Here is a 17978-nt window from a genome sequence, read left to right on the forward strand (position 1 = left end):
ATCTGTGTGGTCCCAGAGACCATGTAAGAAAGCGAGTCCAAGACCCTTCTCTTTCTCATTCCCCGTGCCTTTGAACTCACGTTGTAGCTCTTAAGCTGTCCACAATCTTCCTCCTGCTGTTGGCCAACTGCCTTTAAAAGTTTTTCACTCTGGGGTTTTCATAGAAGAGCTGTTGCTACTTCTCCCCCTACCCACACCCTTTTCATGACTAGAGGCTTCCTCTCCAACCCCAAAGCCTTATACTCGCCCTCACCAGCCACTTGTTAATGTAAAATGTTCCACATGACACTTCTGCTCAGCCCAAATGCTTCCGTCTCCTGCAGGCTCCAAAAAATCTTGTGCGTGTCTTTGTTCTCCAACGTAGCTTTCCTGGATGATGTCTTTTCACAGGACTTCTCAGGGCCCAATACATAAAAGGTACTTGATCACGATACCCAGCATCACACAGAATTTTAATTTTCTTTCAATAGCCTTGGTCTTTATTTTCTATGTTGCCAGTTTCTTCTTTACAAAAAGTTTTTTGTTTTGTTTTGTTTTTTAATCATCTTCTTCTGTTTGGGGCACCATTGTATCTCTGCAGAAGGTTTCTTACCCAATCTTTCAGCTTGCGCTAAGAGAATCTGATGTGGCCGTCCTTTTTAGTTTTTCGCCATCAGACAACAGGCACAGAGATGTACAAACCACTCGGACCGGACTGTGCTTCTGTGCCTCGTGAGCCAAGGCACAGGCTGGTTCCCCCTGCTGCTGCGAGGGGCGTCTGCCTCCGTAGAATTCTGTACACTTGGCAGGAGCTACTTGTAACTCATGCACAGGCGAACTGGCACCAAGGTCTGCTCAATTAGTCTTGAAACCGTCTTTTGGAATTAATTAATAATTAATTCCCAGCCTCATATGATCTCGCTTCCTTTTCTCCTTCCCTTTACGTACCTTTTTTGTCTTGTTTTGTTTCCTCGAGCGCATGCGGAGCCTTCCTAATGACCACCTTGCAATCTCACTTCTTCCTGGTTACCTGCTGGCCTCCGGCTCCCCTTCTTGTTGTTTTGCCCTTGGCCTTTGTGACCCTCTCTCCACATTCTTGGATGTCTTTGTGCACGTGTGGGATTTCATCTTTCCTGTTCTTACTGCTTGTGTAATCTGCATGGACCAGGCCTCAGCTCTGCCCATATGCGACTTTCCCATTTTTGCAATTAATTCTGACAATCAGTTTTGCACAAATTACCCTGCTGGCTCTACACACAGCCAGGAACTTACCCTATTCCTAAGGCCTCTTTCATTTCTGTCCCTACCCTATAAGTGGGCACAGACATGCTGGTCCTGTAAGCATGTAAATAGTGACTCCCAGCCCCAAGTACCCGGACTCCCAGGAATTCAGAAGCGGTAATAAGGTCCACAAGCTATTTTCAATAGTTCCGAAAGCCTAATGGAAATTGGGTTGTTGCTGTTTTCTTTTTCGTATGCATACTCAGTGATGTATGCCACATATTAAAAATAGGAAATATATCATTACTTAATAAATGCAGTTTGTTTAGCGGGCAAAAATCTTTGAAAACATGATGCCTGGAGGGGAAAGAGTAATAAAAGGGACCCTCGGTGGTGGAAGTTGGTAACAGGAGTACATAATAATGTTTTCATATGTTACAGCTGCTTGTCTAGCACTCCATATTTTGCATGGGCTTAAGGAGAAAATCATGGCTTGTTCAATCAAAAGCATTTTCTTGGTCTAAACTTAATTAATATCCTCCCCAGTTTCTCCCATTGACATCTATAATCTGCCTTGGACTCATGTGCCATGGGGCTCCGGGGTGTGCCAGCTGCTTGGCGACCTTGATGTTCTCAAAAGGCTTTGCATTCAGATTTCTAAAAATATCTCGCAACTGGTATTAAGTAGCGCCAATACCTAGAATTGTAAAACCCTCCCTCTCCCACTCTTAAATGAGCATGATTTTAGTTCTGTTGGAAAGAGGGTGGGAGCCCACAGAGCTGGGTTCCAATCCTGGCTCTGCCCGTTTACCAGCAACGAGGTCCTGAGTCTCATTTTCCATGGACTCTAAACGGGGACACAGAATCCCCCCCACCCCTCCCCGTTCACAGGGTTTCCCAGAGCACAGATGACCCGGCAGGCGCGAATTTCCTCTGTAAACGCAGGAGCACATGGCGGGCGACGGTTATTATTGTCATCTTTGTCATTAATCCCCCATTCTTCATCGCGCGGCCCCATTCCCTCTCTGCCACATCACAGGAACCTGCTCAGACGGGCTTCCCCGGCCCAGAGCTCCACCGGGAGTTATCACAGGCCAGAAGAATTTTTCTTCTTTAGCACCTTGATCATGCCGTTTTCTCCTTGAACTGCGATGTCTGCCCCTAAACCAGTCATTGCTTCATCTCTGGGAAGAAACTCTGGGGTAGCCCTGCTTCCTGGACTTATTTAACGCTGTCACCAGCCACTCTAACAGGCCTGTCTTTTTCTCTGCTTTTCATCTAGCCGGATCCCTGTGGGACGGGGGCAGAAGTCCTTCCTTGGCAGTTACTAGGAGACCCAGCTTTCTCTCAACCTTTTCTTCTAGGATCTTTCTATCTATACATTCAGTCATTTTTTTTTTTATTACTCTTCTGAGCTTGATCTAGGTTTTTTTTCCCCATTCTTTTTTAAAGTGTGGTTGCTCAAAGTGAGGCGCTCACGGGACTCTGAGAGACTGAGTAAAATGCTTCCCATTACCTGAGATATAGGTGCCTCTCCCCTCGCCTCTCCAGGGCTCTCCCAAAGAAGGTTTCCCTGGAGACCTTCAAAGTGCCGGGCCAACCCCTCCGGGACTGACTCTACATCTCCCAATCTATACCCTTGCATTGCCTCCCTCCCCACCCTGTGGGTGATTCTGGAAAGCATCAGGGATTCTTTGGACACTCTGAATCCCTTCTGAAAACCAGCCTGACTCCACCACTTATCTTGGTGCCATTCTATACCCTAATGGCTCAGGGAACCTTCCACACCTCGCTCAGGAAGCCGTACAACGGCCCAGGTAGCTCGGGAGCCACTGTGGGGGCAATGTGATTCTTTTTCTCAAAACCCCCAGACTCTCCACCCACACCTTCCACCACACAAAGCCGCCTCTCCCCTCCCCCATCGCCGGCTCCTCCCCTGACCCTGGAACACAAACCACTCCAGATGCAGAGCCACACGATTAATTAAAACCACCCCACGCTGATTAAAGTCTTCAGCTACGGTGCCAGGCATGCTAATTAACTGAGTGAGGGAATTCAGACCACGGAAAGAGGTGAGAAAAGGAAGTCATGGAGGGGGGCTTCTGCTTGGAGAACAAATCAGATGGCCATGTGTGACCTCAGCCAACCTCGTGATGGATGGTCTCAGACACCACAAAAGATTGAAGTTGGTCCCCTGGCCATGGGACTCCAGGAGACGTGTTGACTGATGTTTCTGCAACAACTCCCTCCCTGTTTCTAGGGAGAGAAGACCCCCCCGCCTCGCAGAAGCTCAGTGTGTGCCTACGCTGTGCTGGGGGGAACTGGGGCTGCCCGGGTAGAGGGGTTTGGACGTGGCTCTCACAGGGTCATCTGGGCGCATTCCACTGGATTTGTTCAAGGTCTTACTGGGCAGTGTGGTCGTTACTCCAAAACAGAATTACCATGTGATCTAGTCACTCCCCTTCTAGGGACACACCCCCCCAAAACTGGAGACAGTGACCTGAACAGATATGTGTAGACCCATGTTCATAGCAATGTTATTCACCATTGCCCACAGGTGGAAAGTGACCCAAAGCAACCCAAACCTGAAGCAGACAGACAGATGATTGGTACACGGGATGTGGTATAGACCTACAGTCTATACCAGCCATCCGGGATGATGAATTCACTCATCCTGGATGAATACAGTCACCCTTCTCCTCCCATCCCCCATCCACAGTTCCCCTTCCTGGGGTTCCAGTTACCTGTGGTCAACCACAGCCCAGAAGCAGATGATCCCCCTTTCCTGACATATGACTGGAAGGTCGATGTCAGCCTAACGCCAGATCCCAGGGTCTACATCATTCAGCTCACCATGTCTCATCTTATGGGCATTTTCTCATCTCATATCATCACAAGAAAGGTGAGGAGAGTACAATGAGATACTTTGAGCAAGAGACTGACCACATTCACATAACTTTTAATACAAGTCTATCATTTTAATTGCCCTATTTTATTACTAGTTATGGTTATTAATCTGTTACTGGGCCTAAGTTATAAAGTTTATCATAGCTTTGTATGTATAGGTAGGAGAAAACAGAGTATATCTAAGGTTTGGTATTAACCATGGTCTCGAGTAGCCACTGAGGGGGCCTGGAACATATCCCTTCTGGATAAGGAGGGACAACTGTAATATTCAGCCTTTCAAAAAAAAGGGAATTCTGACACAGGCAACATGGATGAACCTTGGAAACGTTATGTTAAGGGAGATGAGCGAGACACAAAAAGACAAATGTTTCTGGTGTTAGACTAATAAGTTCATGTTTATGAAATATTCTGAGATCCTTGGGTAAAAAGATAGGCATTGTTACTCTTTTCAGTTTAATTTCAAATGGACAGAAGGGCTTTGGATAAATATCTCTTATCATGTGCTGTGATGTAACCGGGTCTGTCATTCTCAAGCTCTGAGACTCTGTTTCTTGATTTGGAAAAGTAATGTCATCACTTTGTTCCACCCAGAACCCTACCTCATGCCCCCTCACTTCTTCTAAGAGGCCCAGGGAAGGGTCTCAGAATTCAAATAGGTCTTAGGAGGTCAAAAGGTCGATGATTTTATAAGGTTCTCCAGTTACTGCTTACCCTCTGCTCTGGTTCACATTCTCAGTTATGACCAGGAAGCGCCTGTGTGCGGGGGTTACCCTCATCTCTATTCCTCCCCCCATTACCTTTCCGGGATGCACATTGGTTTTCTTTACCCTTTTGCCCCCAAGGTAAACTTCCCTAAGTCATAGAGTATAGTTTGGTCCGGCTTTTCAACATTGTAAATAGAATCATCATCTCTATTCCTGCACTCGTCTGGCCCCAGGGACGAGGCCAGGAATGTACAAACTATGGATGGGGTTAGACAGACAGAGACAGATTGAGACAGAGTGAAGAAGCCCACACAAGGACTTCAACTCATGAACTTGACCTTCGCAAGCTTCTGCACTCTGATCACCAGCGCCCACTCCCTAGAGGTGCCTGGAACTTGGGTGTGCTCATGGCAACTAGGTTATTTGTCTTGAGTCCTTGCCACTGACTGTCTAGACTGTTTGGATTCCCTGATATTTTGGAAGATGCTTTCTTCTGGCAGTAGAGTCCCACTCTGCCTGTTGCTGTTAGCATCCCAAAGGGTGCCTGCTGCTCTGCTGATTACATTCAGAAATGTTCCATAGATACAATGTACAGTCTCCGTGAGCGCCTCTCATTTGTTCAAGCATTTGACATTCTGGTCGAAATGTGAGTTATTACTCCGTCTCTCCTCTTATAATTGGATGCTAATGCTGCAGTGGCTATGCAGAACCTGATGGTGGGGGTTAATTTAAATGTCCAAAAGGCTTCTTAAGTACCCAATTTCCTTCAAAATTGTCAAAAAAGGGGAAAAAAGGATGCAAGAGGACCCATTAAGAAACTCTGAGGGACTGCTGTGCAGCTGTCAAAATGTGCAGAACCCATCGTCCTCTGGTGCTGTCCCATCCATCCCTGTCCTGTCCTCCTGTCTCTGAACAAAGGAAGTAGAGCTGGGAAAAGTCAGTGACTTTCCAGAAAATTAGTAACTCAGCAATACATGTGGATTTCAGCATTGTGGTCTTGGGGTGACCCTCCAAAACTCTCCAGGGGCCTTTCTTTCCTTCGGTGGCCTCTGGTTGCCTTTACAGGCCTCATTTTTGATGACCTGGGGCCGTGCAAGGGTTGCATGAAGGCTCTGTCTCCCTGATGACCTCTGAGACCCTCAGTGCCAGGACTTGAACTTGCGGTGGCTGAGCACTGTCTCCGGAAGTGTATTTATTTCAGCCTACATCAGGTGCCCGGCACACAGTCACCCATGTCCCCTTTGCTCAGAGGTGGCAGGTAGATCTGGCCTTGGTAGGTCGGCCAGGGAGGGTGAGACCAGAAGGCTGGCCACAGGCTTTGCAGACTGTTTCATGAGTCCCAACTCTTCCCTCCTACATCCCCACACCTACCCCTACCTGGCCTCATGGTGAATGGAGAGGTGGGGTGTAATTCCAGCCCCTTGACTTGGGCTTGACCTCAGGACTGGATTTGGTCAATGGAAAGACAACAAGCACAAGGCAAAGGCCTGTGATGTGCCTCTGTGGTTGGCCTTGCCCTCTTGGGTTTCTGCCTTTGCCATGAAAAGAGCTTGCCCATGGATCCACTTCCTCTTCGATCCGATGAACCCATGTGGAGCAGACCTGAGCCCAACCCACTGATGGGAGATAAGCCCAGCAGATGCAGCAGCTTGAAGCAGGTGAAGTTGAGCTTCACCTACAACAGTTGACAGGCAATGGATGTACGCGTCCATGCATATGACAGTTAATGCTTATTATAATACGTGACTGAGTTTGGGGGGCTTTGTTACACAGCTTTTTGGTGGCAACAGCTAGCTGATACATAGAGATGGCCATAAAGTCACACCAGGGTGCAAAGGTCCTCTGAAAGGTAGAGGAGACAGGGGGGAATGGAGGAGGGGAGAGGTTGCAGCATGCTGGTTTCTACTTGCTTTTAAAACCTGGGTCTGACATCACAAATGAATCTTCCCAGTGTATTCCATGCTGACCAAACTCTCCTAATTCTAAATCCTAGGGAGGTCCAGCCCCTAAGCAAAGTACCAGAAAAGACAGGAAAGAGAATGTGGTTCTCCAGGTATGGAGGGCTGACCGGAAGAACAGATGCTCATAGGACCCTCTGTACTGATCTCCTGGCTGCCCTAGCCCTGGGAAATGATTTTATCTACTTGGCAGCAGCACAAGTCCCTCAGGAATGGGTTGCCTTGAATTTTGCAGTTCTCCTGCTTGTGCTCTGGCCATGGAGTTAATCCAGCAGGGGTCTTTTCTGACAGTGGGGTCATGTACAGGGTCAAGAGCAGCAGCCCTGGCTGTCAGCATCGTCCCCACCCGTCTGTAGGCAGGAGTTCTATGGTCAAGGTCATCGATACTCAGAACAACAAGGGCAACAGCCTCAGAGCGTGAGGATTGAGAGTGGAGGTCTGGGGTTCTGGGTGACCTTGAACAAATCCTTTCCCCTCATTATGCCTCCACCGATTCATTTCCAGATAGGAGGACCCAGGCCTACTCTGCCCAGGAGAATCAGTCACAGAATACTACTAATACAAATGGTCTGGGAAGCTCTTTGCAAATGAAATGTAGCAGATGTTGTGGAGGGCTGCAATTTGCTGCTATTAATAAGTATAAATGCCTAATAGGAAGCCAGTTTGCTCTGGGAACTCGGACAGCCGAGGAGCGAGTGTTGACGCCGGAATCTCAACATATGCTGCTCCTCATTAGCAAGCGGCAGTAGCTGGGTGAGCAGCTTTCCGCGTGATTTCTACAGAGCTTCGAGAAATCACCCTATCCCCCGCCTCCCGGCGTGGGCTGCACGGCAGTGGCCCGCGTTTGTTATTAGCCAGACCCCTCACCAAGCAGGAGAGTGATGCCCTTTTCGGGTGCACAGATGGAAAAGCCACAACCCAGAGGGGCTGAGCAGCTTGCCCAAGGTCACACAGCAGGGCAGCAGCAAAGGCGGAAATTAAAATGAAGGTGGGGCCACAGCCTGTCATCAGGCTCCAGCACACGGGTTCCCTGGGTGCAGCCCAGGGGATTGAAAAACCTTTGGAACCTCCACTGAACCCCGGTTCTCGGGTTGAAAATTTCACAGCACTGCAGGGTGTGTATTGTAAACCAGGAAGGGTTGGTTAAGTTCACGGGCTGAGGGCCCCTCCAGGGGGCCAAGAGGTCCAATGTGGAGTGGGAGCCCTAAAGAGACCGCCAGTAGGTCTTAGCACAGCCCTCTTCCTCCAGGGAGACTTCCTGGCTCCTTCAGATGTGCTTGGAGGGAAAAAGGGAGTTTGGAATAGCTTTATGTCAGTGCCAAGTGAAAAGCAGAGATCTGGGGAGCAGACAGAGATAGGTGTGAATCCTGGATCTGGCCCTTCCTGGCCTCCTTTTCTTCCTCTGAGGATAACAGGAAGCACCCTGAAGGGTTGGTGGGAGGACCAATTGGGACGGCACAGATGAACGAGTTAGTGGAATGCCAGTAACAACTCGGTCTGTTGTTCCAGCATCTTTCCCAGAGAAGATGTCCCCCTCCTGCCCCTCACAAGGTGGTGTGAAGTCATCTCTCTTCATCTCTCCACACCTAGTACCCAGCTCAGACATGGCAAGTGACAGCCCATAAGCAAGAGGGCAAATGTTTTCAAGAATGAATGACATTGGTTTCTATCAGGCTCACATTACAAGAACCTCACGGAACTGATTTGCCCATCTTGGCTATCCCCAAAAACCTATAATTTCTGAATTGTTGCCACAAGTTCATCTCTTAGTGTAAAGGTCAACTTCTCTCCCCTCTCTGGACTGTCATGGTCACATTCACACAGTGGGTGTGTAAGACCAGACCTCTGGGGCTATTGAATTGCTGGGCATGAGTTTTCTCAGGCAGGTCAATCCCGTGTATTCGACAAAGGAGCCTGGCAGCTAGTTACATCCATATCCCACCCAGAGAGCTGCCCCCCCCCCACCTGCAGGAGAGAAGGTGCCAGGACGGGAGAAGTGTTCTGTCATTCACAGGCTTAATAAGCTGGAAGGAACCTTGGGAACAACCCAGCCTCCAGTCCCCTCATTTTTCAGGTGAAGCTCAGTTGTTAGAGAATTTGTCCAAAGCCACATGGCCACCGAAACAATTCTTTTGAGACCCATCCCTAGATACAGAGTCCTGCCCAAGGTGTCTGCTCTTGACCTAGCCCCGAGATCGGTGCTGATGGGAGAGTCAGAGCTTCCGGTCCCACCCCAATGGAGATTGGGAGCCTCCCTCCCCACCCCCAAGCCCAATAGGTGGGAAGGAGCCTTTGTCTTGGGGATCAAAGTGCTGCTCCCATTCCAGCCGTCTTCCACCAAGTGCCACTGATGGAAGCTGTGGTCCCATCTGAGCTGGGACTGGGGACCTGCTGGTGTGAGTTTCCCAAGCCCAGCCTGCTCAATGGAGGCCTTTGTTCCAGGAGCCAAGAAGAGGGAGGGGGAGGGGCTGGCACCGTGACACCTTTATCCAGGCCCCTGCAGCTGAGCCAAGTGAGTTCCAAGACATATGCCGAGACCCTCTGGCTCGCTGGCATGACTCTTTGTGGGAAGTGGCAGGGCAAACCAGGCAGGCACCTCCTCCACCCAGAACCCAGCCCTTCCCTCCAATAGCCAGCCTTCTGTCAAGGGCACTACTGGCCAGCATCCCCAGCAATGATCTGATTGTTCAGACTAGAGGGTGATGGTGTACGAATGGTACACGGGTGCACAGTGGCCAGAGGGCGTGTGCCTAGATGTGCATGCCTGGTACCAGGAGCGACGTTTGCACACAGCGATGGGCAGGAGTGTTCAGAACCATGGCAGCATGCTTGTAAAGAAGCACGTCTTTCCTTGCAGACATTCCCATCTGGGTAGGCAGATAGTGAACAAACATCTTCCTTCAAAAAGGGATCTGACCCTGGAAAAATCATGCTGCCCAAATGAAAGGAAATGGATACACTTCTGGACGCCCTCTATGCCCAGCATCTCAGGCAGACTACAGGTGCCCCAAAGAAACCCAAATCTTCTTCCTCTGTCCTCACTCCCTGCCTCAAGGTAGCCAAGGAACACTCCCAAACCCGTGGGAGCTCCCCTTGTAGGGGCCCTGCTTACAGCTGGAGAAAGAAGAAGATGGTCCTCTGATGTCTGAGTATCCTCGGACAGGGGTCATCTTGCGCACAGGGGCAAATGTGTTTTCCTCATTCAGAGATGGTCCCCTGAGGGCATTTGGCAGTAGCTCTCTAGATCTGAGAGGACATGCCCATTCTGGCCTTTCTCTAAGGGAGACAATAGGACATCAGGCAACCCAGCCATGCCCCCATCCCCAGCCTTCGTGTGTCCAGGCAGCAGAGCTGAGAAGGCAAGGCAGAGTCTCCCCGCCGTGCATCTGCCAGGAGCTGGCCCCAGAGGACTGTAGCCATGGGTCATGTGGTTTCCATTGGGATGTTCATGGTGGAGGGGTGAGTAGTGCGGTGCTGGTAACTCACCCCTGCACATTGTGTGCAGCTGGGGAATCTGATCTACGTCAGACTAAGGCTTGAAACAGATTTCCCCTTCTGAGATGAGAAGCGGCTGGCCAGGGCTATATTTAGATGGGGGCTCAGCGAGGTCAGAAATAATTGCCGGCCCTGGAGTGGGGGGTGGGGGGAGGAGGTGTCTGTTCCTGGCTAGTATGTGCCCCTTCTCAGAAGACACATGTGGGAGGGCCTGGGGGAAGGCCAGGAGTCTCAGCCACTCCTTCTCTGTCCACTTGAGTCTTTGTTACAGCAATAAACAGCTCCCAGTATCAAAACGCCGTTGGGGGTGACAGGGAAGCTCAGCGGAGGGAGGGCCTGGGAGAGGGATGTCGGGGTGTAGAACCTGCCATGGGGGAGGGAGGACCAGGGGGAGCCAGGAAGGGCAGGTGTTAGGAGTGGGGTGTCAGAGTCTAGATCTGCTGCTTATTAGCTTGGCCAGACACGGAACGTTCCCCCGCCTCTGAAAGGTTACGCAGACTAAACACCACGCCCATAAAACCCCCGAGACGCTCCCGCAGCATCCCTACGAAACACGCGGCAGCTCTCCTGGCCGTGATGGCAACCGTGGCCGACGGGCCTTTTTGGTCATCTTCTCCTAAATGAAAAGTTCAACTTTAATTTTATTGATTGATTGATTGATTGTCACTTAGGTACTTTTGATAATTTCAACTTTAACAGTTTCCAGGTGTGTCCCCGGGACAGCTGAACCCTTCTGCCACTGTTGGCCTTCTAAGTGGTGCTGGAGAAGGCGTGAGGACTGGAAGGAACTCCTGGTGGGACCTCATGATCTTACCCCTGACCCCCCAGCCTTGCCCCGGGGTGACCCCCTGCGGTCCCCAGTCCAGCAGTCCGTGGCCTTCTGAATAGGGGCTTGGATCCACACCCAGCTCAGAACTTTCCAGCCACTTCCCTGCTTCCTCCTCTCCCTTCTCCAGCTTTTCTGACGGCCTTTTTCCTCCCTTTCAGAGGGCAGAACAAGGAGGGAAACCCCAGTGAATTCATTTTATTGCCCATAGCGCTGGAGAAAGTGCAGTGAAGATATGGGAGCCGCTCTGGCTATTAGAGGACATGAGGTCGGGGTTATCTGAGGCCTTAATTTATTCAGCTTCTCCCCTGACCTCTGCAAACAGGCATAATCAAAAGCTGGCCATGGGTCTGGGATGGGAAAGTGTGCTGGCTCGCAGCCAAGCCCCAGAGGCCACGCTGTGTGTAGGCATGTGAGTACACTGGTCGGCCTGGCATATCTGGCAGGCCAGGGTTGGGCGGCGAGGCCCAGCGTGGCGGTGCTGGCACCAAGTCCAGCCGCCCCCGCTGTGACAGGGACTCGAGGAGGCAGCCTCCAGACACGATTAAACACAGGATGTTTGCTGAGTTTGCAAACAAACCTGCAGGACGCAGGACTGGGGCAGCTTCAAGAAAACAAACGTGACAGTTTAGGGCAGGTAGCATGCCATAAGTGGGATTCACATGAAAAAGCTTTTCTACTCCATGAAGCCTGCCCGGGGTGTTGCCGTGAACAGAGCTAGGGCTGGCCCGGAGTCTGGGGACACAAGGGGCTGGAGCGGGGTGTAGGATGCCCCTTTCACGCTCCCCCAGGCCACCACTTGCCACCACCCGCGGGGAGACTTACAACTCCAAGGGAGAAATGGGCCACATAGTCAGTGCCAGGGAGGAGGGAAAGGCAGGGATTGCGGTCAAGGCGAAGGGGTTCCAAACCTCGCTGAGCTTTTGGCTAAAACCTAACCATAGAGCTTTTAGAAAATGCTGAGGTCCTGGCCAACCTCGGACCAGTAGTCAGAATTTCCAGGAGCCAGGCATCTGTGTTTTCTCCAAGCACAGTGCTTCTCCGCTCAGCCCCCACCAATGACCCTGATGATGGGCTCGCCTCGGGCACAGGGGCAGAGGAGCGGGGATCCAAGGCTGCTGTATTTCTTCCCTGGAGTCTGAGAGATGCAGAGGTTTGAAGGCTCTAGAACACAGAGATGGAAGGCGTGGGCACCATGGTGGTCCTGACTGCTGTACCTGGCTTCACAATTTACAGAGCAATTTCACAGGCATGATTGAGTGTGACCCCCACCACAACCCTGTGAGGTGGTCCAGCTAGGGACAACAGCCTCCATTTTACAGATGAGGACATAGGTTGGAGGAGGTTAAGTGGACTCGCTTGAGGGCCCAGAGCCAGGACTCTGGCATAGGACTTGCTAGGACGGCTCCAAGGCGGCTGTAGCCTCCCTTTCCCCTGGAATTCCCTCTCTTTTCGGGGCCGAGAGCCTGTAACTGCTCCGTGCAGAAGCAGTTACTGCCTGAAATGGATCCAAACATCATGGAAATTGATGAAGGCAGAATTGGGTTGGAGAGGTCCCATTTAAATATCTCTTAGAACTGCTCCTTGGCTAGCATGTTTCCATGGCAAGGTCTGTCTCAACAGCCACGGCTCTCATCTCCAAATATGGCTCATCATCTCACCCAGGGCGGGATCCGGCACCCAGGCTCAGTGTGGCACAATGTTCCCCAGGCAGGAGCAGGGAGGAGGTGGTATGCCTGATGCCGGGAGACTTTACCAATTATGGAATTTTGTCATTGGCTCTGGGGGCTGCAGACCTCAGAGCCTGCCTATGCTCCGGGCCACTGCTACCTAGAGAGCAGTAGTGAGCCATGTCCTGTTCTGTTCACTTAGACTCAGCAAAACCTGGCCCAGTTCTCACCACCACTGGTGCTTCTCTGTCCTCTGTTTCTTCAAGTAGTGAAGGGAGTGTGAGAATAGCGCAAACCAAAGCTGTCATGCCCTGGAAAAGGTGGCAGGCAGAACAGAGCACGCACAGGCAACACCGTGGGTTGGAGGGGTCTCTCCTCCTGCCTGGGCGACCCCAACCTCCCTGCAATTTAATCTTCTGCCTTGTCTCTACCTTTCACTCTTGATCAGAAATTGCCTGGCAGGGTCACTCACTCACACTTCAGCCTGAATGAGCTGTCATTCCTGGGAACAGAGTTGGGGGTGGGAGAGTCCCAAGTGCCCAGTGATCCCAGGAGCAGGGACCTAACCCTCACCACAGTCTTCGCCTTTGCTTTCAGAATGGGCTTTTCTCCTTGTTCTCCCATCTCCTCCACCCTGTCCCCTGTGACCAGTCTCCTGGTGACCCTTACATTTTAAGACAGCATGTGCTTGAAGCTTAGACTTTTGGTGATGCTTGGAAAAAGGAGCCACACCCATCCAGACCACTCCAAGAACAGACTTGGGGAGGAGAGAAAGGATATTGGCTGCTCTCACCTAACACAAGGAGCAGAGTCCCAGCATTGGATGAGACCTTCAGGTCTCCAAAATCCAGCCTTCTATTGGATCTAAGCCATCATCACTGCCATCTCGGCAACACACGCACCAGTTACACCCAAATCGAAGGACAAATGATAAGGGTTATGCACATCATTAAGGGTAATCAGACGTGACTTCCAAAACAGTTTGATGCAGCATTAAACACCTTATCTGTACTGCTGTCCTAATTTATTGCTCGGTCTACCATGGTAATCTACTCATAATTACAGAAACAAAGGGCTGGTAGCATTCTTTACATTTCTTGGTTACTTAGCCTTCTAAAGGGGCCCCTCCTCCCTCCCTAGCAGGTAGATGCCGAGCCCTTTCTGAGTGGGAGGCGTGGGCTGGACACCTGTGGGACATGGTGTGTTCTTCCAAGTTCTTTCTGCCAGTCTGGGCTCCCTGAAGTCTTTGAGCATCTGGGTCTTGGGTCTTTTCCCTGTGGTGGGTGGTAGGCCAGCGAGGTAGAGGAGAAACAGACTAGACCTGCACGTGGGTGTTTATAGCAACTCTAAGCACGACTGTCAACACTTGGAAGCAAGCAAGATGTCCTTCAGGAGGTGAATGGATAAATAAAATGGGCTAAAACCAAACAACAAAATACCATTTAATGTTAAAAAGAAACGAGCTATCAAGCCACAAAAAGACATGGAAGAAGCTTAAACGCATTTTTGCTAAGTGACAGAAGCTAATCTGAAAAGGCAACATATTGTATTATCAAAACTATACGGCATTCTAGAAAAGGCAGAACTATTGGAGACAGGGAAAAGATCAGCCTTTGCTGGGACCGGGGGTGGGGGTTCGTGGTTGGGGAGGGAGCAGGAGATGAATAGGGGGAGCACAGGGGATTTTCAGGGCTGTGAAAATCGCCTCTATGATACTATAATGGTGGGTACATGTCATGATGCATTTGTCAAAAGCCACAGGATGGGGGCGCCTGGGTGCTCAGTGGGTTGGGCTGCTGCCTTCAGCTCAGGTCGTGATCTCGGAGTCCTGGGATCGAGCCCCACATCGGGCTCTCTGCTCAGCGGGGAGCCTGCTTCCTCCTCTCTCTCTGCCTGCCTCTCTGCCTGCTTGTGATCTCTCTGTCAAATGAATGAATAAAATCTTAAAAAAAAAAAAAAAAGCCACAGGATGAACAACAAGAAGAGTGAACTCTAATGTAAACTATGGACTTTGATGATGATGACATATCAGTGTAGGTTCCTTGATGATAACAAATGCACCACCTTGGTGAGGGTTGTTGGGGGTTGTCCATAGCTGGGAGGCTGTAGGGTGGGGGAGGGGAGAGCAGGGATATGTAGGAACTCTGTATTTTCTACTTAATTTTGCTCTAACATTGCTCTAAAAAATCAAGTCTACTTTAAACAACACACTAAGTGGGGAAAAGAGGCAGTATACCATTTCCTATCACTTTTTTAGAAGAATGTGTCCATATTCATGGATCCTTCCTTCATCTCTTACCAAGAGACCATGTCAAGTATGACATGCCACAGGGCATATGGGCGGGGCAGGAGCTGGGCTCCCACCAGAGCCACTGGGAAGCAGCCGTGGCTGAAGGACCCAGTGTGGGGAGCCAGCGATAGATGAGGATGCAGAGTCCTGCGACTGCGTGTCCTGGGATGGGCTGGAACAGAAGTCTGCTGAGTGCACTCTGACCTGGACACTCTGGCCTTCCTGGAGGGAGGGGTCAAGAGCAGTAGGCACACGTGGTAGTGCCAGTGACACCAGCCACATCTTCTAGATGTGCCCAGTTTGTGTGTTCCCAAATATGCAGACACACTGACACCATCTCTAGCTTTGCTTCTGCCACTCCCAGGGTCCTGGATGCCTGGCATGGGGGATTGCACTGGGCTGGACACACCGGAGCCCAGAATGTCTCCACCATCTGCAGCACAGCCCTCAGGTCTTTCATTAAACAACCCAATGTAGCCTCTAGGTACTGGATGGTGAGGTGAGGATCAAATGGGCACAACCCCAGAGGACCCAGGCAGCTGCTGAATGGCCAGCGGCTGACACCTAAGCGAACAGTCCCAAATGGCACCTCTGAAACATCCTCTGGGTTGCAGCAGTCCTGTCCCAGCACATAAGACATGGCTGGATTTCAGCCCCAAGAATTCCCTGGGTTAGGTATCCTTGTGCAGTGAGCAACCTATACCACAGTATACTGTGTTTTTTAAATTTTTTTAAAGATTTTATTTATTTATTTGACAGACAGAGAGAGAGAGAGCAATCACAAGTAGACAGAGACACAGGCAGAGAGAGAGAGGGGGAAGCAGGCTCCCTGCCGAGCAGAGAGCCCAATACGGGACTCGATCCCAGCACCCTGGGATCATGACCTGAGCTGAAGGCAGAGGCTTAACCCACTGAGCCACCCAGGCGCCCAGTATATTGTGGTTTTAAGAGCGCGCACACATAGAGTCCCAGAAAAATGAGTGTATCTCAGGGATCCAGGAGACTCAGGAGACCCAGGCTGAATCCCAGCTGTGCCTTATCTCACCATCTGAGGCCCAAGATGCCCACCCCCCAGGGCTGTTTCCTCACCTATAAAATGAGAGGTTCCCTCCTGCTCTAACAATCTAAGACATATGGGAAATTAAGAACACATTTCCCTTTCTTTCCCTAGATTGCCCTCCTTTCCCCTCTTGAACTTGATCGGGTCCTTCCAGACCAGGCTAAAACTGAAAATCAATTTTAATTATAAAAATCCGTTTACTGTACCAATAAATCATCATGGCCCCGGCTCGGTTGTGGGGAGAAGGTTACACCTGGAGTAGGGCTAATAAGTCACTCTCTGTCTCTGCCTCACTGCACCAAGGCAGCCCCTCTGTTCTAATATTCATCTCCGTCGTTAGGCTGTGGATTATTAATGATGCCTTGGGTCGATGCATGAGAGCCGAGATGCTCCTGAAACATATTGGGCTGGTCGTAGCTTGATTTCCAGCTGCCCCCTTGACGGGAGACCATGATGGGCCTTCCCCCCTCTTCCCAGTGGAAGGGGAAGTGGGACTCTCCTCTGAAGTGACTCCTTGTTGGGGGGTCTGAGAGAGCCACTGGCACAAATGGGGAGAGAGAGCACAGCCATATATATATATATATATGTATATATATATACATATATATATATATATTTATCAGGTTCCCAGGGCCATGAGTCTTTTAAATTAATTAACTAATCAATTACTGTTGCAGTTAGGGTTATTCCTGATGTGCTGCAAGGAGAGGGGAGCCATGCGCTTCAGGTGGCCATCGGGGGGGGGGGCAAGGAGGAGACCCCATCCTGGTATGAGCTCAATGACATGCCTAGAGAGGAAGAGAAAAGGTACTGGGTGGAAGGATCTGGGGGCTGCTGGGCCCTAGAGGTCGTTATGATCCACGAACCCCTGGCTGAAGTCAAGGGTTCAAGTCCACACATCTCTGTGTGGTGCTGCAGCCTGAGGCTTGGACAGAGTGTGCAGGGCAGGTAACGAGCAGCGGTTGGCTCTTGGAAACAACTCCCTTCAGTGGAGGGACCTAAGTCTTCCTTCCTTCACGGGGGGCAGCATGTTGAAAGCCCTCAGGGCTTCCAGTTAAGCCCTTTAGGCACTGCTGAAAATGGCAGGTCTGGATGAGAGAGAGAGAGGCTGCTCTTCTCCCCTGTATAACTGGGGCTCTCCTGTCTTCCCTCCCATAAATCCAGTTGGCAGAGATGGAAACAGGGAGGCTGGTGTGAAAGGGAAGCTGGTGGGGCTGACCCACCACCAGTAGGGTGGGGACCACAAGTGGCTTCTATGATCTGTTCCAGTCATGTAAATTCACTGCCAGCCTGGCACAGGGTTACCAACAAGTGGGCACGGATGGCATTTTGAATCGGCTAAGCCAGCAGCCATACAGCACGTGGTCAGTGGGCAAGCTGGCCAGCTCTGCCTGTTACTTAGCAGAAGTGTGCCTTTGGGCAAGTTCCTTAGTATCTCTGGGTCTGTCTCCACTGTAAACTGGGGACAGTAATCCCTGCCTTGGTTGCTGTGAGAGCATGCCACACAGTAGGTCTACTTGGGAATACTTTATGACTCATTAGCATCCCTCCCTGAAGACAGAAAGGACATAACACAACCTATCCAACTGGCCATTTGCTTGCATTGATTTTGTGGGAGGGATGATTAAAAGTGACCCACCAAAGGAGAATGGAGAATCAAATGGAGAGTCAAAGCAGAGGCTTCAGATTTCAAATCAAAAGACCGGGCTTTGAGATGAACTGTGCCACTTGCCATCAGCTGTGTGACTTCTGAGAAGCCATTTGACCTTTATCACTTGTTACGTAGGATAATGATGACTCTAAGAGCTGCTGGGCAGGTTCAATGAGATGTCCTGTGGGAAGGATGCGGGAGATGGCAGGTGCTAAAC

General features: G+C 50.6%; 1 protein-coding gene across 1 annotated transcript in view; it reads right to left on the reverse strand.

Annotated features, from left to right (window-relative positions):
- PLXNA4 (plexin A4) overlaps positions 1 to 17978 on the reverse strand; it is a 591498-nt gene that overhangs the window by 107929 nt on the left and 465591 nt on the right.

The sequence above is a fragment of the Lutra lutra genome, chromosome 11 (genome assembly GCF_902655055.1).
Source record: "Lutra lutra chromosome 11, mLutLut1.2, whole genome shotgun sequence".
NCBI lineage: Eukaryota > Metazoa > Chordata > Mammalia > Carnivora > Mustelidae > Lutra > Lutra lutra.